At 41.7% G+C, this 23,547-nt stretch overlaps 1 long non-coding RNA gene across 2 annotated transcripts; it reads left to right on the forward strand.

Moving 5' to 3' along the window:
- The first annotated feature begins 505 nt into the window (after positions 1-505).
- Positions 506-21,452, forward strand: LOC103345151 (uncharacterized). Of its 2 annotated transcripts, XR_515148.4 has the most exons (5): positions 513-704; positions 1,632-1,723; positions 2,183-2,276; positions 7,427-7,549; positions 21,349-21,452. It is a non-coding gene; the product is annotated as an uncharacterized LOC103345151 (long non-coding RNA). The 2 variants fall into 2 exon arrangements; XR_016228202.1 differs by lacking the exons at positions 7,427-7,549; positions 21,349-21,452 and adding an exon at positions 2,580-2,662 and having other exon boundaries at positions 506-704.
- The last annotated feature ends 2,095 nt before the right edge of the window (positions 21,453-23,547 follow it).

A 23,547-nucleotide genomic window follows, 5' to 3' on the forward strand; every position in this document is an offset into this window, starting at 1 on the left:
TCCCAATTGTGGTTACTTTGTTGTATGGGTGTTTTCATGCTTCCTGATAAAGTGGACCTTGTGATGCAATGGAGACAGTTTAGGAGGGAAGGTCCTGCCACCTAGGTGGGTTTCCTGGATCAAATCACAATCTCCCGGCTTTTGATCCCCGCTGTCTGGACAATTGTGGGCATTTGGTGTGTGAGTGGATAGTAGTGCTCTCTTTCTCTCTCGTGTCTGTCTCCCTCTTGAATAATGCTTATGAACTACAAGAAGCAAGAAAATAGTCAATAATTTCAGGAAAAATGATGCCAGCAGCCAACAAAGTAACCACAATTGGGAAGGAAAGCACTGATGAAAAGCAGATATCAAAAGAGGTATTAATACCTTTAAACCTGCTCGTATCAAAACAGTTCTCAAGATGCATAGCCTTACCAAAGGGAAACATAAGAGTTGTCTGTCCCCAGAGTTCCTGGGAGACAAAGAAAGACTGGGCTGAAAACGAACACTTTGCTCCCGCTGAAAACAAACATGGGACAGCTTGTACTTCCGCGTCTGCCGAGGCTGGAAAACTCCAAGACCCACCCACAGCTGTCTGACGCAGTGCGCAAACTCACTGCTGCACTTGTCTTCTTGCGCATGCGCCTTCCCGTTGGCGTTCTCTGTGCAGACGCGTGGCACGCGAGCCGTTTGCTGCAATCATCTTTCCTCTTGAGACTATTCAGGTAGGTCCTCATGAGTCCTCTGGTCGATTTAAATGTGAATGCATTTGAGAACGCCACGCGGTTTCACGGGATTGGGTGATGTGACGTGTGGTCCCAGAGGAGGAGAAAACACTTCGAAGACGATGTGTTTCTCACTGGTGGCGCTGGCGCCATGTGCCTGATGTTTGTAGTGAGGCCCGAAAACAAAGGAAGGTGGCCCTCGGACAGGAGCGGGGTCACGTGAAGTTAGGGAAAGGGCCGGGAAGGCCGTTCGAGAAGTCTGCACTCCAGTGGCTCCTGGAGTGGCTCGCAGAGGCCAGATTGCCGAATCCTCAGTGGAGACCCAGGCGGGCAGAAGTCCTGGCAGGTGCAGAGGGCAGGGCATCGGGCCTGGAGACAGTGGGGTGATGTCAGCATCTCCGAGTTCAGTGAGGGGTCAGGCAGAGGTGCCCGGTGAGGGGTGTGCCCATCGGTCCGTACCCCAGCTTCTCACCTCTGCCTTGGACCATGCAGAGAAACTGCTAGGAGGAAGGATGGAAGCTGGACACTCCAACGAAACCGCCTCATCTGAGGCAAATGGGCCTCGTGTGTGAGATTAGACTAGAAACCCTCAAAAGCCAACCAAAAAGTCTGCTGCCCTGAGTTTTCTCTCCCTGGTGGTGTTCTCCCAACAGTCTGCATGATGGGGTATCCCGATGTGTGACGGATGTCATCACAAATGGCCCGTTGTGGCCATTTGCCTTAAGAACGTTCTTTGCCAGACTGGCCAGCATCAATATGATTGCCGACTTGCAGAAAAACGGAAAACATACACCCAATTTGGGACTTGTTTTGCAAATGCATTCAAAACTTTTTCATAATTACAGGAGGACACTAGGCTGTGGAGACAAATATAAATACAGCAATTGTCTTAAGTGTATTTTCCAAATCATAATGTTCTGCTTTCAGTGCAAAACATGATTGAGAGAATGAAATCAGCATCTTCAGTTACAGCAGAAGACATAGCAGCATGGATCCAAGAGCCAATTGAGCCTGAGGAGGTGAGTGCTTTAACTTATGATGATTTCTGTTGATAAATTCACTTTTCACGGAAGGTGACTAAGTGATACAGATATGCTGCTGATGTAGGTCATCCGTGTGGGTAATGGGTGACAGTGGGTCTCAGGAAAGAAACGTTGGTCCAGGAGGTTCTCATTCTGCTGTGTCCAGGGTGGATGTTCTTAGGTTCCTGGGAAATATAACCAGGGACTCCACAGCCATGCTTACGCTATGCAACAGACGTCCATCCCAGCATAGATAAAAATAACTTTAAAATCATTGGTGGCATCTGTCCTGGGAGACATCTCTCTGAAGGGTGAGTCACTTTATTAAGAATATAAGTGTGTAGGATTGTGTTGGAAATCTGTCTTTGATGACCATGATATGTACCTGTGCTTTATATAGAGTTATTACATGTATTAGAGCAAAAACATTTTATTTACCTGCACTCATTCCAATAGACCTTGCTGTTTGAGGATGAAGATTTTCTACTTGAAGAGGGGAACATTCCATATGATGAGGATGTGGAAGATGAGGAAGCACCTGAGGCTGAAGGTAAAGGGCAGGGGAAGTAAAATGCCTTTGGGGGTGAGGTGTGCATGTCCCTCATGCAACAGGGCACACTCAGTATCAGGAGGCATGAAAACATGTCTCACGTGTCTCAAACATGTCCTGAACGCTGGGTGGAAAGGTGAAGAGTATCGTTTACAGCTTAGTGTGTTGCCTCGCTCTAAGGAATTTCTCTTTCCTTCAAGACCTACTTTGACTGCTTCAGAATACCTTCCTTGCCAGGCCTCTCCACCGGGTGCCAAAGCATACCATTTCGTTTTTGTCCTAAAAGCATGTACTCTTTTGTAGCCATGTTCTCAAGAGACTGCCTATTTTTCATGGCATGTGAGGAACGCGTGGTCAGCGTACATGTATAACACTTGGGTACACAGGGATGTTGGCACGCTGTCTACAGGAGAAAACCGAGGCTCAGGTAGTGTGTCCTTTACCAAAGAGCACTTGGCTGGCTGAGTCACATCTTTCCTTCATTCTGCACGTTGTAATATTCCCATCACCTATGTTTTTGTGTGAAAAGTGAATGGCTTTTATTAAGTGCATAACACAAATGTCTGTGCTGCCTTATTGCATAATCCTGCATTTTTAGTTTATATTTTGGAAACCTAAGTTTGCACAAAACTTATCATGATACAATTATGTTACATGGAGTTTTCATCTATATTCACTAATTTTTATGCTTTAAGCTATGCAGGGTTTTCTCCGTTTTCTTCCTGCCTCACCCTCACTCCCTCCCACCCCCACTGCCCTTCTATTTGTCTCCCTTGTGTCCTGATTATCTGTGTATCGTAATGTGTATAAAGTTTTGTCCTTACTGCCTTTTTTATTAACACAGAATGATTTAGATTGATTTTCAATTCTTTTTTTAAAGATTTATTTATTTATTCGAAAGTCAGAGTTACACAGAGAGAGGAGAGGCAGAGACAGAGAGAGAGAGAGAGAGAGAGAGAGAGAGAGAGAGGTCTTCCATCCGCTGGTTCACTCCCCAGATGGCCACAACGGCCGGAGCTGCGCCGATCCGAAGGCAGGAACCAGGAGCTTCCTCCAGGTCTCCCACGCGGGTGCAGGGGCCCAAGGACTTGGGCCATCTTCTACTGCTTTCCCAGGCCACAGCAGAGAGCGGGATCTGAAGTGGAGCAGCCGGGACTCGAACCGACGCCCATATGGGATGCTGGCGCTTCAGGCCAGGGCGTTAACGCATTGCGCCAGAGCGCTGGCCCCTGATTTTCAGTTCTTATGAAGTCCCTTTACTCTCCTTGTGTGCATATCCAAGAAAAGTGGAAAAGTATTTCTTTCGATAACCATGGCATACTTAGAGAATCCAGGACATTTAACGGTTCAATAATGCAAGAATTTAAGATACTGTCTACACGATTCAGCATTGTACTCTGCATGCTTAATAATGTACATGCCACCCATGTAGGAGGCCTAGGTGGAGTTCTTGCCTCCTGGCTTTAGTTTGGTCCAGCCCTGTCTGTTGAAGGCATTTGGGGACTGAACCAGTGGATTGAAGGTCTTTCCCTCCTCTGTCACTTATCAAATAAATATTTTTTTTTAAAAAAGATACTGTCTACATTGAAATATCTCTGAGGTCTCAACAATTTCCTTTGTGTAATTTTTTCTCAATTAGAGTCCAGTGCATTGTCTTTGTAATGTACATTTAGCTCCCTTTAATTTGCATGGGTCTTTCCAATTTTATCATTCATGACCATGGCATTTTAATTACATTTTTAGCTACTTGATTATATTTGTGTATGTTTATTGGGTACACTGCAATAAATGGGCACATGTATTCATTGAATGTTGGTCAAACCAGGTTATTTAACATTACCATCTCCTCCTTAAATATATTTTTATTGTTTGACCACACTCCAGAGCTTGAGGTATCTGTGGTGAGAGTGTGACATTTCAAGAGATGTACAGAGGTTCTAGTCCCAGTTGCTCCTCTTCCAGTCCAGCTCTCTGCTGTGGCCCGGGAGGGCAGTGGAGGATGGCCCAAGTGCTTGGGCCCCTGCACCCGCATGGGAGACCAGGAGGAAGCACCCGGCTCCTGGCTTCGGATCGGCGTAGCTCCGGCTGTAGCGGCCATTTGGGGGGTGAACCAACGGAAGGAAGACCTTTGTCTCTCTCTCACTGTCTAACTCTATCTGTCAAATAAAAAAAAAAAAGAAATCTTCAAGAGATGTACAGAATGTGTACCAGTCAATTTAAAGCAGGTGACATTTCGATGTCCTTATATTCATCCTGTGTTTGGAGCCCCAAACTTCTTCCCTTTGATGCATTCATGGAATATATAATGGGCTATTGATAATTACGGTCATACAGCTGTGCAGTGCAACACTGGCACTTATTCCTGATCTCTGGCTGTATATTAATATCGTTTATCCAATACACCTACCCCCAAACTTGCCCAGCCTCTAGTCATCACTATTCTGTATTCTGATCAAATAACTGAGGCTACTGTCGTTGCTCAGGGGTTACACTAGCACATGTGAGTTGGTCATCCCATATGAGCATCAGTTTGAGTCCAGGCTACATCACTGCTGAACCAGCTTCTTGCAAAAGCACCTGGGAATGCCAAGTGCCTGTGCCCTTGCTACTCATGTGGGAGACCTAGATAGTGTTCCAGGCTCCTGATTCAACCTGGCACAGACCTGGGTGTTATGGCCATTTGGGGGAGGGTGAACCAACCAATGGACGATCTCTCTCTCCCTCTCTCTTTCTCTCTCTCCCCCCCTCCCTCTCCCTCTCTCCCTCTCTCCCCTCCCTCTCTCCCTCCTACCTCCCCACCGTCTCGTTCTCTGTCTCTCTCTGTAACCATGCCTTTCATATAAATACATATTTTTTAAAGACCAAAAATTATCTTGTAGCAGCTTGATGTTGTGAATTGGGTTGAGATACCACCTATGAGGCTGGCTTCCTCTATCAGTCTTCTGGGTGATGTGCTTCCTTTTGAAGCAGCTTCCAGGGCAGCAGAGAATGTCTCAAGTTGTTGGGCCCCTGCAACACAGCAGGGAGACGAGTATGGAGGTCCTGAGTCCTGTCTCCTGTATGGACCAGACATGGCTATTGAGGCCATTTGGGGAGTGAATCGCTAGGTGGGAGAAGTTTCTCTCTCTCTCTCTCTCTCTCTCTCACTTTCAAACAAATATATGTCTTTAACAATGATTTTGCAGCTTCCACATATGGTTTGATATATGTGGTGATTGTCTTCCTGATTCTGACTTATTTCCCTTAATTTGATACCGTCCACTTCCATACTGTTCAGGGCAAGTGAGAGGATATCGTTATTTTTATGGCTGAATAATATTCCGTTGTGTATAAGAACCACATTTTCCTTATGACTTCATCTGTTGATGGCTATCTTGGTGGATTTTATATCTTAGTTCTTGTGAATCAGACAGTAGTAAAACCGGGAGTGCAGTCATGACTTTGCTGTGCTGATGTCAAAGTCACCATAGTGGTAATAGGGCATGTGGGCCTCCTAACTGGTGGCTGAAGAGCTAGACCAAATAACTTCCCTGATGCATTTTTATTTATTTTTGAGGATTTATCTATTTATTTGAAAGGCAGAGTTTTAGAGGGAGAGAAACAAAGAGATGTCCTGTGTACTGGTTCACTCCTCAAATGGCCACAATGGCTGGAGCTGTGTGGGTACATAGCCAGGAGCAAGGAGCTTCCAGGTTTCCCACGGGAGTGCAGGGATCCACGTACTTGGACCATCCTCTGCTGCTTTACCAGGTGCATTATCAGGGAGCGGGATCAGAAGTGGAACAGCCAGTACTTGAACCAGCGCCCTTAAGGAATGCCAGCGTAGCAGGTTGCGGCTTTAACCACTGTGCCAATACATCACAACGCTGGCACCTACTGCTGACCTTGTAAAGAAGAGATTTCGATTGTTTATTACACCTTTCTGCATGCCATACTTATTGGAACCTCTGCATGCATGTCACAATTCAGGTTCTGGAATCTAAATACTAATCAGACACAGGGTGCTTAGCCTGTGACTCACATTCTCAGCAGAATACCCAGAATACCACTGATTGAATATGTTGAGTAAAATTGAAAGTAATTTCATAGAGGAAAGTGGTTTGATGGAGGGAAATCGTGGTAAGGGAAAAGGACAACATTGGGGGAATGTTACTTCCCCTCCTTTGTGGCAAACAGACTCCCGAAATTAAGTTCTTGGGATTCTTAGGAATCACATTCGTGATCACGTCAGCCCACAGCTTTGATTTCACGACACTGAAGGAATGAATTTTATCATTTTGTTGCTCATATTTCATGCTCTTTCTACTTAACTTGGTAACCACTCTATTTCTTTTGTATTTTTTATTTGAGGTATACCACACAATGCATTGGTAAGCATTTATATGTGTGTGTGCTTTTGTACATGCATGTATATTTGTATATAAATAATTCAATTACCAAAATAAAAAAGGATATATGCACTTCTTCCTATGCTTAGTCTTTATTTCAGTGGTAAGAGCACCATTCTCTTCAGTCAGTCAAATTCACTAAAAATATTCTATTGGTGACTAGTACGCATGTTGTACCTAGCATCCATAGATGTATGTAATAGGCAACTTTTCCCCTTGCAATTTTCCTTACCTATTCTTCACCCCCTCTCAGGATAATGACCATTCCACCATTTTTGTATATGCATCCATTCAGGTTTCTCGTGTTGTGAGATCAGGCAGTATTTTCTTTCTGTATCTGGCTCATCTGAGTCAGCCTGCTTTCCACCCATGCTTGTTGAAGCTCCCAGAGAACACACGACCAGCAATGGGCTTGCACTCTCAGAGCTAGGTTGTGAGGTGGGAACAGTAGAAGCAGTGGGAGCTCTGTGTCTGCACTGAGCCTGTCACTCCTTAGGGAGATGCTGGGCGGTGGGAATTCCGTCTTCACAGTGAGGTTCTCTGCACTTGGTGAAGTACACGGTGACAGTGTGTCACACGTTCTTCCCACTTAAGTGTGGACAGTTTCTCAGTTTTCTCGTGATAGGTGTGTATCATCCACTTTCTGTTCCTCACAGAGGGAATTGATTTGTGTCAGGATGTTTCTTTGGTGGAACTCTGGGAGGGCGAAAAGTCGGAACCTCCTGTTCTGCTATGTTGCTGATGTCACGTTTTATGTCTAAGAGGCACCCATGGAAGCTGATGTCCAGGAACCTTCTCAGGCCCAGCATCCACAGGAAGAAGAAGAACATCCTGAAGTCAATGAGGCACCATAGCATATCGGGAGCCCTAGAATGCCAGGAACAGGTATGTAACCCATGATGGTGCAGCGTCATGTGAATCTGTTTTCTACATACCTAGTCCTCTTACAGTACCTGTAGGGACAGCATTAATGCTAATTTAATGACAGTGTTCGCAGAACAGTAGTCCTTGAATCATCATTCAGATTTCAGAAGCCTGACTGCCTCACTGAAACACTATCTAATTACTAAACATTTGGGTCAAAGCCGTATAAATTATAATTTAATATTGCAATTTATTATCATTATAAATCTCCCAGCAACAGCTAACCTGTATTACATTCTCTTAAAGCTTGTACTTTTAAATATATAATGAGTTTTTACTAATGGTTTGTATGACAGACTCTGAAGCAGTGAAGTCGATTTTAGTATCAGTTCAAATATGACTTATGAGTTTCTGGATGAATCCTGTGCATTATAACGAAAGCATTGCTCTTATTAGCAATTAGAATTCCAATCACATATATTAAATATATTTATATCTTTTTTAACTTTTATTTAGTAAATATAAATTTCCAGTGTACAACTTTTGGATTATACTGGCTTTCCTCCCCCCTCCCCCATAATGTCCCTCCTACCCACAACCATCCCATCTCCTACTCCTTCTCCCATCCCGTTCATATCAAGATTAATTTTGAATTATCTTTATATACAGAAGATCAACTTGGTATATACTAAGTAAAGATTTCAACACTTTGCACCCACACGGACACACAAAGTATAAAGTACTGTTTGGGTACTAGTTATACCGTTAATTCACATGTAAGTACAACACATTAAGGACAGAGATCCTACATGGGGAGTAAGTGCACAGTGACTCCTATTGTTGACTTAACAAATTGACACTCTTGTTTATGACGTCAGTAATCACCTGAGGCTCTTGTCATGAGCTGCCAAGGCTAAGGAGGCCTCTTGAGTTCACCAACTCTGATCTTACTTAGACAAGGCCATAGTCAAAGTGGAAGTTCTCTCTTCCCTTCAGAGAAAGGTACCTCCTTCTTTGATGGCCTGTTCTTTCTGCTGGGATCTCACTCGCAGAGATCTTTCATGTAGGTCATTTTTTTCTTTTGCCAGAGTGTCTTGGCTTTCCATGCCTGAAATACTCTCATGGGCTTTTTAGCCGGATCCGAATGCCTTAAGGGCTGATTCTGAGGCCAGAGGGCTGTTTAGGACATCTGCCATTCTATGAGTCTGCTGTGTATCCCGCTTCCTGTGTTGGATTGTTCTCTCCTTTTTAATTCTATCAGTTAGTATTAGCAGACACTAGTCTTGTTTATGTGATCCCTTTGACACTTAATCCTATCATAATGATCAGTTATCAACTGAAACTGATCACGTTGACTAGTGAGAAGGCATTGGTGCATGCCACCTTGATGGGATTGAGTTGGAATCCCCTGGCACGTTTCTAACTCTACCGTTAGGGGTAAGTCCGAGTGAGCATGTGCCAAACTGTACATCTCCTCCCTCTCTTATTCCCACTCTTATATTTAACATGAATCACTTTTCAGTTAAATTTAAGCACCTAAGAAAAATCGTGTGTTGATTAAAGAGTTCAACCTATGGTATTAAGTGGAACAAAAAAAATACTAAAAGGAATAAAGTAGTGAGTTGTTCCTCGACAGTCAGGACAAGGGCTGATCAAGTCACTGCTTCTCATAGTGTCCATTTCACTTCAACAGGTTTCCTTTTAGGTGCTCAGTTAGTTGTCACCGATCAGGGAGAACATATGATATTTGTCCCTTTGGGACTGGCTTATTTCACTCAGCATGATGTTTTCCAGTTCCTTCATTTTGTTGCAAATGACTGGATCTTTCTTTCTTTCTTTCTTTCTTTCTTTCTTTCTTTCTTTCTTTCTTTCTTTCTTTCTTTCTTTCTTTCTTTCTTTTTTTTTACTGCTATATAGTATTCTATAGAGTACATATCCCATAATTTCTTTATCCAGTCTACTGTTGATTGGCATTTAGGCTGATTCCAGGTCTTAGCTATTGTGAATTGAGCTGCAATAAACATTAAGGTGCAGGCCGGCGCCACGGCTCAATAGGCTAATCCTCCACCTGCGGCGCCGGCACACCGGGTTCTAGTCCTGGTCGGGGCACCGGATTCTGTCCCAGTTGCCTCTCTTCCAGTCCAGCTCTCTGCTGTGGCCCGGGAGTGCAGTGGAGGATGGCCCAGGTTCTTGGGCCCTGTACCCGCATGGGAGACCAGGAGAAGCACCTGGCTCCTGGCTTCGGATCAGCGCAGTGTGCCGGCTGCGGCTCCACTGGAGGGTGAACCAACGGCAAAAGGAAGACCTTTCTCTCTGTCTCTCTCTCTCACTTTCCACTCTGCCTGTCAAAAAAAAAAAAAAAGGTGCAGACAGCTTTTTTGTTTGCCAATTTAATTTCCTTTGGGTAAATTCCAAGGAGTGGGATGGCTGGGTTGTATGGTAGGGTTATATTCAGGTTTCTGAGGAATCTCCAAACTGACTTCCATAGTGGCTTCACCAGTTTGCATTCCCACCAACAGTGGATTAGTGTGCCTTTTTCCTCACATCCTCGCCAGCATCTGTTGTTGGTAGATTTCTGTATGTGAACCATTCTGCCCAGGGTGAGGTGAAACCTCATTGTGGTTTTGATTTGCATTTCCCTGATGGCTAGTGATCCTGAACATTTTTTCATGTGTCTGTCGGCCATTTGGATTTCCTCTTTTAAAAAATGTATATTGAGGTCCTTGGCCCATCTCTTAAGTGAGTTGTTTGTTTTGTTGTTGTGGAGTTTCTTGATCTCTTTGTAGAATCTGGCTATTAATCCTTTATTCGTCGCATAATTTGCAAATATTTTTTCCCGTTCTGACGGTTGCCTCTTCACTTTCCTGACTGTTTCTTTTGCAGGACAGAAACTTCTCAATTTGATGTAATCCCAATTGTTAATTTTGGCTTTGACTGCCTGTGCCTCCGGGGTCTTTTCCAAGAAGTCTTTGCCTGTGCCTATATATTTCAGGGTTTCTCCAGTGTTCGCTAATAATTTGATGGTGTCGGGTCATAGATTTAGATCTTTAATCCATGTTGAGTGGATTTTTGTGTAAGGTGTAAGGTAGGGGTCTTGCTTCATGCTTCTGCACATGGAAATCCAGTTTTCCCAGCACCATTTGTTGAATAGACTGTCCTTACTCCAGGGATTGGTTTAGGATCCGTGATCAAATATAAGTTGGCTGTAGATGTTTGGATTGATTTCTGGGGTTTCTACTGTGTTCCATTGGTCTATCCATCTGTTTCTGTACCAGTACCCCACTGTTTTGATTATAACTGCCCTGTAGTATGTCCTGAAATCTGCTATTGTGTTGCCTCCGGCTTTGTTTGTGTTGTACATGATTGCTTTAGCTATTCGAGGTCTCCTGTGCCTCCATATGAATTTCAGCATCATTTTTTTCCAGATCTGAGAAGAATGTCTTTGGTATTTTGATTGGTATTGCATTGAATCTATAAATTGCTTTTGGGAGAATGGACATTTTGATGATATTGACTCTTCCAGTCCATGAGCATGGAAGATTTTTCCATTTTTTGGTATTCTCTTCTATTTCTTTCTTTAAGATTTTGTAATTCTCATCGTAGAGATCTTTGACGTCCTTGGTTAAGTTTATTCCAGAAGGTATTTGATTGTTTTTGTAGCTATTGTGAATGGGATTGATCTTGGGTATTTGTGGTCTCTTATCTTTCCTTATGAATATGAACATAGTTTTCTGTACATCTGTGAAGAATGTCACTGCTATTTTGATTGGTATTTCATTAAATCTGTCAAAGGCTTTTGGTAGTATGGACATTTTGATGATGTTGATTCTTCCTATCCGTGAACATGGAAGATTTTTCCATTTTTAATGTCTTCTTCTATTTATTTCTTTAGTGTTTTGTGATTTTCATAATAGAGACTTTTGACATCCTTGATTAAATTTATTCCAAGGTATTTGATGATTTTGGAGCTATTTTTTTTTTTTTGTCTTAGAATCCTAAACTTTTTCTCTCTTTCTTTTTTTTAACTTTTATTTAATGAATATAATTTCCAAAGTACAGCTTATGGATTACAATGGCTTTTCCCCCCACCCATAACTTCCCTCCCACCCCCCACTCTCTCTCCCCTTCCATTCACATCAAGATTCATTTTTGATTCTCTTTATATACAGAAGATCAGTTTAGTATATATTAAGTAAAGATTTCAACAGTTTGCACCCACACAGAAACACAAAGTGAAAAATACTGTTTGAGTACTAGTTATAGCATTAAATCACAATGTACAGCACATTAAGGACAGAGATCCTACATGAGGAGTAAGTGCACAGTGACTCCTGTTGTTGACTTAACAAATTGACACTCTTGTTTATGGTGTCAGTAATCACCCTAGGCTCTTGTCATGAGTTGCCAAGGCTATGGAAACCTTTTGAGCTTGCCGACTCTGATCATATTTGGACAAGGACATAGTCAAAGTGGAAGTTCTCTCCTCCCTTCCTCCCTTCAGAGAAAGGTACCTTCTTCTTTGATGACCTGTTCTTTCCACTGGGATCTCACTCACAGAGATCTTTCATTTAGGGTGTTTTTTTTTGTTTTGTTTTGTTTTGTTTTGTTTTGTTTTGTTTTGCCAGAGTGTCTTGGCTTTCCATGCCTGTAATACTCTCATGGGCTTTTCAGCCAGATCCGCGTGTCTTAAGGTCTGATTCTGAGGTCAGAGTGCTGTTTAGGACATCTGCCATTCTATGGGTCTGCTGTGTATCTTGCTTCCCATGTTGGATTGTTCTCTCCCTTTTTTATTCTATCAGTTAGTATTTGCAGACACTAGTGTTGTTTATGTGATCCCTTTGGCTCTTAGTCCTATCATTGTGATCAATTGTGAACTGAAACTGATCACTTTGACTAGTGAGAAGGCATTGGTACATGCCACCTTGATGGGATTGAATTGGAATCCCCTGGCACGTTTCTAACTCTACCGTTAGGGGCAAGTCCGATTGAGCATGTCCTAAATTGTACATCTCCTCCCTCTCTTATTCCCACTCTTACATTTAACAGGGATCACTTTTCATTTAAGTTTCAACACTTAAGAATAATTGTGTATTAATTACAGAATTCAACCAATAGTATTAAGTAGTACAAACAGAAAAAAATACTAAAAGGGATAAAGTATTAAGTTGTTCATCAACAGTCAGGGCAAAGGCTGATCAAGTCACCGTTTCTCATAGTGTCCATTTCACTTCAACAGGTTTCCTTTTTGGTGCTCGGTTAGTTGTCACCGATCAGGGAGAACATATGATATTTGTCCCTTTGGGACTGGCTTATTTCACTCAGCATGATGTGTTCCAGATTCCTTCATTTTGTTGCAAATGACCGGATTTCATTGTTTTTGACTGCTGTATAGTATTCTATAGAGTTTATTTTGGAGCTATTGTTAATGGTACTAATCTTAAGTCTTTTTCAGCAATGGGATTGTCTGTGTATAGAAAGGCTATTGGTTTTTCTGTGTTGGTTTTATATCCTACCATTTTATCACAGACTTTTATGGGTTCCAACAGTATCTCAGTAAAGTCTTTCACATGCCCTATATATAGGATCATGTCATCTGCAAATAATGATAGTTTGATTTCCTCTTTTCTAATTCATACCCCTTTGATTTCTTTTTCTTGCCTAATGGCTCTAGTGAAAGCATCCAAGACTACGTTAAATAACAGTGGTGAGTGTGGGCATCCTTGTCTGGTTCTGGATATTAGGGGGACTGCTGCCAGGTTTCCCCATTCAATAGGATGCTTGCTATGCTTTGTCATATATTGTATTGATATTCTTAAAGGTTTTCATCATGAAAGGATGTTGTATTTTATCAAATGCTTTCTCTGTGTCTGTGGAGATAATTGTATGATTTTTGTTCTTCAGTTTGTTAATGTAATGTATCACGCTAATTGATTTGCAAATGTTGAATCATTGCTGCATATTGGGGATAAAATATCGCTTGGTCAGAGTGAATGATCTTTCTGATGTGAGGTTGGATTCAATTGGCTAGCATTTTGTTGAGAATCTTTGCATCTGTGCTCATCAGGGATATTGGTCTGTAGTTCTCTTTTTCTGTTATATATATATTCCAGGTTTAGGTATTAAGATGATGCAGGCTTTGTAGAAGGCATTTGGGAGGATTCCCTCCTTTTTGACAGTTTTAAAAAGCCTGAGAAGAATTGGAATTAGTTCTTCTTTTTATGTCTGGTAGAATTCAGCAGTAATTATATCCAGTGCTGGGCTTTTCTTTGTTGGGAGGGTCTTTATTATTTTTTCAATTTCTGCCTTGGTTATTGGTCTGTTTGGGTTTTCTATATCTTCGTGAGTCAGCTTTGGTAGATTGTATATTTCTAGGAACCTATCCATTTCTTCTAGGTTTCCTAGTGTGTTGACATACAGCTCTTTGTAGTAATTTCTGATGATTCTTTTTATTTCTGTTCCATCTGTTGTTAAATTTCCTTTTTTATCTTGGAATTTATTGAATTGAGCCTTTTCCTTCTTTTTGTGGTTAGCTGTGCCAATGATCTATCAATGATCAAAAATCGTACGGTTATCTCCGTAGACACAGAGAAAGCATTTGATAAAATACGACATCCTTTCATGATGAAAACCTTTAAGAGTATCAAGACAATATATGACAAAGCACAGCAAGCATCCTATTGAATGGGGAAACCTGGCAGCAGTCCCCCTAATATCCAAAGGATGCCCACACTCACCACTGTTATTTAACGTAGTCTTGGATGCTTTCACTAGAGCCATTAGGCAAGAAAAAGAAATCAAAGGGGCATGAATTTTTTGTGTATTTTTTCAGTAAAGCAGCTTTTCATTTGTATATTTTTGTTTCAAATCTGTTTATTTCTGCTCTAGTTCTAATTATTTCTTTCCTCCTACCGGTTTTGAGTCTGGATTGTTGTTGTTACTCTAGGTCCTTTGGATGTGTAGATAGCTCGTTTATTTTGTACCTTTCCAGTTTCTTCATGTAGGCACCGATAGCTGTGAGCTTCCCACTTACATCTGCTTTTGCTCTATCCCATAGGTTTTGGTATGATCTACTGTCATCTTCATTTATTTTCAGAAATTTTTTGATTTCTCTTTTGATTTCTTCTATGACCCTCTGTTCATTCAGGAGTAAGTTGCCCAGTATCTATGTGTTTAGATATGTTCTAGAGATTCTTAGAAAGTTCCATGCATTGTTGAGAGGAATGTGTATTCTGCCACTGTGGGATGAAAGGTTCTTTAGATATCCGTTAGGTCCATTTGGTCTAAAGTGTCGATTAACTCTGTTGTTTCCTAGCTAATTTTCTGTCTGGTTGATCCATCCCTTGCTGTAAATAGGGTATTGAAATCTCCCATTACTGTTGTATTGGAGTCTGTCTCTCCCTTTAGGTCTGTTAACATTTTTTAATAGCCAGGTGCCCTGTAATTTGGTGCATATACATTTATTGTAGTTTCCCGTTGAATTGATCCCTTAATCATTACATAGTACCCTTCTTCAACTTTTTAACAGTTTTTATGTTAAAGTCTGTTTTGTCTGTTATTAGCTTGGCAACACCAACTCTTTTATGGTTTCTGTTAGCATGGACTATCTTTTCCCATCCTTTCACTTTCAGTCTGCGTGCATCTTTGTTGGTTAGTTGTGTTTCTTGTAAGCTGCAAATAGATGTGTCTTGTTTTTCCATCCGTTCGGCCACTTCCATTCAAGGAGACTATTGATAAGTAAGGACTTGGCCCTGCCATCTATCCTTAAATATTCTGATTGTTTACTTTGGGTTGCTTTTGTTTTTTTTTACTTTGCATGTTTTCTGCCTTCACATTCTTTCAGAATGATGGCTATCTTTCTGTGTTTCTGTGAGTAGCACATCCTTAAGCATCTTTTCTAAGGCTGGACAAGTGTCGACCAATTCTTTCAATTTCTGTTTGTTATGGAACGTCTTTATTTCAACTTCATTCATAAATGACAGCTTTGTGGGGTACAGTATTCTGGGATGACAGTTTTTTTTTTTCTTTTAAGATTTGGACTGTATCTCGCCATTCCCTCCTAGCCTGTAGGGTATCTGATGAGAAGCAAGCTGTGAATCTAATTGGAGATCCTCTGAAAGCAATATGGCATTTCTCTCCTGCACATTTTAGAATCTTTTCTTTATATTTTACTGTAGAGAGTTTGAATACAATGTATCATGACGAAGATCTTTCCAGGTCGTTTCTGTTAGGAGTTCGATGTGCTTCCTCTATTTGAACAACCCTTTCTGTCTCCAAATTGGGGAATTTTTCTGTAAGTATTCTCCTAAGCAGGTTTTCCATTCCCTTCTGTCTTTCCACTCCTTCAGGAACTCCTAATACCTGTATGTTGAGCCGTTTGGTAGTATCCCATAGATCTCCAAAACTGTTTTTTTTTTTTTTTTTTTTTTTTTAGTTTTCTATTTTCTCATTTTCTTTTTGGTCTACCTGTAAGATTCCCAAAGATTTTTCTTCGGATAGTCTTTCTTCTGCCCAATCAAGTCTGCTGTTAAGACTTTCCACTGCATTTTTTATTTGATCCATTGAATTCTTCATTTCTAAAATTTCGTTTTGATTTTGCGTTAAATTCTCAGTCTCCTGTGAAAATACTTATTCATGTCATATATGATGTTATTCAGTTCGTGAATTTGCTTCTGATTTTTTTTAAGTAACTATGATTAATTTTCAAAATTCCATTCAGGCATTTCCTTGATCTGTTCATCTTCTCATTCTAATATGAAATATTTTTGTGTTCTGAGAATGTCATGGTGACTTCCTTATTCTTTTTTTCTGAATTTTGGCTCTGATATTTCAGCATTGTGTAGTTGATTTCTAAGTTTTTTCTTCTGTTGGCTTTTATCTTTTGGGTAATGCTACTGTGGCTTTGTGGAATATCTACCATTTCAATGAATACTGGGAGGTGTGTGGTGGGTGTGGCCAGGGGGCTCTTTTGAATGTGGTAAGTTGGGGCAAGTTTGCAGGGTAATACCCAAGATGGCGGTGGTTGAAATCAATACCCAGCTACACCCTACTCCCTTTCATGTAGCCGCCCAAACCTCAAGGACTCAGCACATATGGCTCCCACAGTGGTCAAGTGCAAAGGGTATGGTTGGCACGGGCCCACCTCTTTCCCTTGTAGCTGCCCTACCACTTCCCAGCCGAGCTCTGACTTTTTGTTTGATTTTCTTTTGATTTTCTGACTAAGCCTTGGGGATGCTGAGGGCCATTTTCTGCACTGAAGCTGTGGATCACACCTGCACACTAGAGTCACTGGGCGAACGCTGCCAGCGCTGCATTCAGGTGCCCGGTCTCAGTGAGCTGCTTTGTGCACGCTTGCAGGCTTCCCTAGTTTTTCCCTTTTTTAAAATGGTGCCCGTCCTCTCTCAGCCCGATCAAGGGTTCTGTTGTGGAGAGATTGGTTTGAATCAATCATCCCCCTTCACTTTGACTAAGACCATAGGTGACCACCAGCAACAGCCAGCCCAAAGGCTCCAGTCTGGACCCATGCCATGAAAAATGTGCCTGACTCTCCGTGCTCTCTGGCTGTGCGTCAGCATTCACCAGGCAGGTTCACAAAGATTCCTCCCCTTCCGTGGGGGGATTCGGAGCAGTTCTCTCTCCAATTCTCTGCCGAAAGTGTACCTTCTACACTGTTTTCTCCATTGTTCTCCATAGCCGTATGCAGCATGCCATTCTTCAGTCCAGAATTTTTCCACCTATGACTGTATTTTGCATTCTAGTTATTTCATACTTTCATGTCTTACAGTTAAATCTTTGATCCATTTTTGTTTTTTTTTTTTTTTCAATATCTGTTTCTTCATTTGAAAGGCAATCTTACAGTGAGGCAGAGGCAGAGAAAGATGGGGTGGAGATAGAGAGATAAATGGCTGTAAAGGCCGGAGCTCAGCCAATCCAAAGCCAGGAGGCTGACACTCGTCCGGGTCTCCTACATGGTGCAGGGGCCCAAGGACTCGGGCCATCTTACATTGCTTTCCCAGGCCATAGCAGAGAGCTGGATTGGACGTGGAACAGCCGTGACTTGATATGCTACCCATATGGGATGCTTGCATGACCAGCGGCAGCATTGCCTGCTATGCCACAGTACTGTACCCGTTTTTGTTTGATTTTGTTTAAAAATGATTTTAACAGCAGAATTATTTGATTCTCTAGTTTTGGGAGGAAATACCAAGAAAAATGTGCTTTCTATAAAGTAAGCCTCGGGTCAGATTTTAAATCCAACTTTACGTTGCATTACTGCAGGAACAATGATAGTTGGGTTATGCAAGTGAAAGGAGAGACAGCACGCTGGAACTTTTCCTCCAAAAAGGCTAACCCAGCGTGTTCTCTTTATTGACAAGGATTGCGACAGCCTCTTGTAGAGTGCATGCACGTGTTCATATCACTCTAAGGTTTCTCTGAAACAGCTTTAGCAGGACATACTACACTAGCATATCTGGGAAAGCAGCTGCATGTCCTTGTGAAGCCAGCATTCCCACAAGGGCTCAGTGCCCTTCTCGTTAGTAGGTCATAAACTATCCTTAATCAGTCCCTGCAGTCACACTCTGTGTTCTAGGAATAAAATATCTTCACTAGGAGTGCATTCGCAGAAATCTTATTCTCCACATTTCTCCCTTTTCTTGTTTAATACGTGTTTATTAGGCATACGATTTTGGCAGAAATGTTTCCTTTTACATTCTGCTGCCACACTATGTGCTCAGAAGAAATGTGTTCTCACCTGAGAGTGCTTTGGCAGAATTTTTGTTCTCTGCATTCTGCATCCCCCCTTTTTATTTATATATAATTGTCAGTAATATGATTGTTGGAAGTGGGAATAACAGTCTTTACAAGTATTGATAAATGATGGAGTGCACTGAGGGAAGCAGCATATCAGGGTCAATGAGGCCATGGCAAGGCAACCAGAGAAAAACAATTATTTCAACAAGGTGGTGTTCTTGAATAGGGATAGGAAAAAGCAACAAATGAGTACATGATGGTTATTTGATATTTGATTGCCTGAATGCTTGCTCTTAGATTCTGTCGTGTTCTGTATTCTCTCACAGAGAATGATTTCATTCTAAATCCTTCTCCCAGTATAGCATAGAATGACTGAATAATAGAATGGCAAGGGGTCAACTGGTTTTTTCCTTCAGCACTGATCAAGTAGGTAAAGTGCTTGTATGTCCTGGATGTCGAAGGTAACTGAAAATGAACACCTATGCTGTGCCTAATCTCTGCCCTACTATGAATCTTCAGTGTCACTTCTTTTTCAAAAGATTCATTTATTTATATGAAAGCACAGGGAGACAGAGAGAGAAAGAGACCTTCTCTTTGCTGGTTCACTCCCCAGATAACCGTAGCAGCTGGGCCTGCACAAGGTGGAAACCAGGAGCCAGAAACTCCATCCAGGTTTCCTTCATGGGCCTCAGGGGACCCAGTACCTGGGCTATCTTCCACTGCTCTCCCCGGCACATCAATATAGAGCTGGATTACAAGTGGAGCAGCTGGAACTTGAAGCCCCACATCAATGGTGGGTGTCGTTGTCCCGGACCACTGCTTAGTCTACGGCAGCACGGTAGCAGCTCCAGTTAATACGTCTAACAACACTGTAAATGCCATATGGGAGCATGAACACCAATCGTATTGCAGGGTACACATTACAAGTTCCTGCCTTAAGACAACAGTTGGTGGGAGAGTAATGTGAAGACAAAAACTTGGGAATTTTAGGTGGCTGGCTTTTGACATGTCCATTGGGATGCTAGTTAAGACAGCTACATCCCATATCAGAGTACCTGAGTTTGACTTCATGTTCCGCTCTTGATTCCAGCATCCTGACAATGCACACTGTAGAAAGCAGCCTGCAATGGCTCGATAGTTGATTCTCTACCACCCTAGTGGGAAACTAGGTTTGAGTTCTGAGCTCTCAGCTATGCCAAATGCAGGCCTGCCCCAGGCTTGCTATGGGGGAGAACAGCAGTAACCAAGAACATGCCATCTCTGTCTCTCTAATAAAAATAAAAATGAATAAATCAGGCCTAAACATAATACAAGGATGCCCTTGATGTCTGGGGACGAAGTTACCAATGCCTTGGTCTTCTTAAGGCTGTCATTCTCTACGATGCTTAACAATATTGTGGGAGGTTCTGACGTGGTAGCATGGCGGGTTTAGCCTCCCATTCAGTCACAGACCATCTGTATCAGAGTGCCAGGTGTGTTCCAGCCTATCCATTTCCAATCCAGATGTCTGCTAATGAGCCTGGGACAGTAGGGGAAGATGGCACAGGTGCTTAATCTCTACAAACGATGTGGGAAGCAGGACAAAGTTTTTGGCTCCTGGCTTCAGGCATATAAATAGCCTTTTTGGACTTAGGGCAGTGTACCACAGAAAGAAAAGTCTTTCTGTTGCTTTCTCTTTCCCAGTGTCTCAGCCCTTTGTCCTATAGATTAATTAATAAATTTTTTAAAATAGTAGAGAAAATAGGACAGTTGGAAGGCTACCGCTGGGAGGCTATTAAAGATGATTAAAATTTAATCTAGGGAATATTATGATTTCTAACTGCATTTAACAGAAGATAGTTATTAAGTGAATAGGTATTTTTAAGTGGCCGTTAAATATAAAGCATGACGATAAAACAGTACATGAAACCTAAGCCAAATGGAAGTAGTTAATAGGAGATATGAATGACTCCTTACAAAAGGAAAATAGGGGCCGGTGCTGTGGCGTAGCAGGTAAAGTCACCATCTGCAGGGCCCGCATCCTGTATGGGCGCCGGTTCAAGTCCTGGATGCTCCACTTCCGATCCAGCTCTCTGCTATGGCCTGGGAAAGCAGTAGAAGATGGCCCAAGACCTTGGGCCCCTGCACCTGCATAGGAGACTGGGAAAAAACACCTACCTAATTCCTGGCTTCAGATCAGCGCAGCTTCGGCCATTGCTACCATGCTGGTTTCCCTTTACTTCACTTAGACAGTGGCAGACGTGAGATTAACTTTTATCCATCTTGTAATCAGAATGATTTCAAGCCACCTTTAAATCAGACATCTTTAAATACTTTCCTAAATATCCTAGGATATTTTTGTGTGGTTGTGAGATTTTTTAGGAGACACAGAAATGGTTTTTGCTTTCCACTAAAAACTACCTTCTAGTAGGTTTCTTTGATTTTGTCTGTCCTGAACTTGTGCAATTTCTAGGATTCCTTTTACTACTAGAAACTGTAGTGTGTTTAACAATCAAGATTTTATATATATATATATATATATATATATATATAGTTGACGATCTTTCATTTATGTTTCCCAGGCATTTAATAGTTAGCCAAAGGGTGACTGGGTTTTTTTTTTAAAGGTTTATATATTTATTTGAAAGGCAGAGTTAGAGAAAGAGAAAGAGAGAGAGAGAGAGAGAGAGAGAGATAGAGAGAGAGAGACGCACTTCCATCCACTGGTTCACTCCCCAAATGGCCCCAGTGAGTGGAGCTGATCAATCCAAATCCAGGAGCTGGGTATTTCTTGTCTGTCTCCCCTGTGCAGAGAGCCAAGGACATGTACAGTCTTCCACTGCTTTCCCAGGTGCATCAAGAAGGAGTTGGATCAGAAGAGGAGCAGCCAGGACTGGAACGTGTGTCCATAAGGAGTGTTGGCACTGCAGGTGGCAGCTTTACGTGTTATGTCACAGCACAGGCCCCAGGGGTGACTGTTACAAGCCTGCAGTTTCAGTCTATTTAGTAAAACCGAAGCTTGTTTTGTCTTTCAGGTTAATTCAGTAATGTTCTTCAACTTAATGTCCCCAAATGTTGTGTTCATATTACAGGTGAAGCACACCCTGACGTTTAAATGAAGACAACCTGAATTCCTGCCAGTTGTACTTCCTTTGGATACTTGAGTTCAAATTCTCAATAAAGTTTCTTTTTGTAATTTTATGTTCTGATGTATTTGGAAGGTACAGATACCATGTTAGTGTACTGACTTTCTTTCAGTCAACCTTGTGAAATATCTGATTGCACATTGTTTCTCTTAATCCTTTCTGATTTTCAGCTTACGTAGTATACGTTCTTTGAGTAAGAACATCTATTCCTGGCCTTGTAATCATACATTTCTTACCACTTGAATGTATTGGAGAGACCTACTGTACAATCTTGAATAGAACCTGAAATACTGGAGATGTTTTCCTTACGCCTGATAGGAAATAGAGATCTTCAAACACTTAAGCATATTAAGTAAGGGTATTTTTTGTGTGGGGTAGGCTATATCAGAATAAGAAGCTCTAGTATACATGTAGATTTCCTGTATTTATTTATTTATTATTTACTTATTTATTTATTTTTGCATACATTTCATAAATACAACTTTAGGAACACAGTAATGCTTCCCACCGTACCCACCCTACCACCCACACTGCCACCCATCTTCCTCTTTCCTCTCTCCTCTCATTTCCCAGTCTTGTTTATTACTAAAGTCTATTTTCATTTAACTTTATACACAGAAGATTAAGTCTGTTCTAGGTAAAAAGCTCTGCTCTTTGTATAAGGGAGAAAAAGAAAAATAGATAAAAAAAAATCAAAAGAAACCACCACCACCAACAACAGCAACAAAAAACAAGAGCAAAAGCTGTTCCTCAACAGTCTAGACAAAGGCTAGTCAAAGTCCTTGCATCTTGATGGTAATTTCACTTTTTTTTGGAAACTTAATTATATTTAAAGTGGAACCTGAAAATAGTGGTACATCTTTTGCAAGCACTTAGACATAACTAGAATTTGTATGACAAAATAGCTTCCAGTTAATACACTAGAACATCATAATTCTTGGAGAACAAGATTTAGTATTAAGTTTCATAATATAGCTCTTTGAGGACAGAGGTTCTGCATGGGAAGTTAACACACAGTGACTCCTGTTTAGTAAGCAATTAACACTCTGATGTATGACGTCAGTGACCACCCAAAGCTCTTGACAAGAGCTGCCTAGGCTATGGACACCTTTTGGATCCACAGACTGCTTCAGTATTTCAACAAAGCCATAGGCAAAGTGGAAGCACTTCCCTCCCTTCAGAGGAAAGTACGTCCTCCTTTGGTGACTGCTTATTCCACTGGGTTCTTGCCCATAGAGGTCTTTCATATAGATCATTTTCTTTGCCACAGGCTCTTGTTCATTTGAGAAGTCATAAATAGCAGTACTGGGGGCCGGTGCTGTGGTGCAGCGGGTTAACACCCTGGCCTGAAGCGCCGACGTCCCATATGGGTGCTGGTTCAAGACCCGGCAGCTCTGTTTCCCATCCAGCTCTCTGCTATGGCCTGGGATAGCAGTAGAAGGTGGCCCGAGAACTTGGACCCCTGCACCCACGTGGGAGACCTGGAAGAAGCTCCTGGCTCCTGGCCTCGGATCGACGGAGCTCCGGTCGTTGTGTCCAATTGGGGAGTGAACCATCGGATGGAAGATCTCTCTCTCTCTCTCTCTCTCTCTCTCTCTCTCTCTCCCTCTCCTCTCTCTGTGTAACTCTGACTTTCAAATAAATAAATAAATCTTTTTTAAAAAATAGGGATACTGTGCAATAAGGGCTACAAAGGAATTAAATCCAAAAATCTATACTTGGTGCATGTCATGTCCTGATCTTAAATACGGTTATGTGGGCTTAAAACTGTGTTTCTGGCCTTTGAGATGGCTATTTTTTTCAAACGTAGAACACTTTTGTATTTTGTAAGTTATGGATATAATCAACATTAATGGATAATTGAAGATGGTGAACTCTTGAATAATGATAACTGGATTCATTTAAATGCTTATTTACTTAAGTTGTGGGAAAAAGCAAGATTTAAGTTAATATTTCACCAGTCAATCCCAGTTATCTTTCTTCTTATTTAAGAACAAGATAGTGGTATTGTTTTCTTTTGTTGATTTAAAGAACATAGAATCGCAAGCAGCTGAGTCAGCTGGGTGATCCATTTGCACATGCTGCTTATCTCTCAGTGCAGATTTTTATTTTCTGAATTCAGGTGAAAGTAGAATTGCTGGACAT

This window comes from Oryctolagus cuniculus, chromosome X, assembly GCF_051225735.1.
Source record: "Oryctolagus cuniculus isolate XC-2025 breed Fujian yellow rabbit chromosome X, ASM5122573v1, whole genome shotgun sequence".
NCBI classification, from domain to species: domain Eukaryota; kingdom Metazoa; phylum Chordata; class Mammalia; order Lagomorpha; family Leporidae; genus Oryctolagus; species Oryctolagus cuniculus.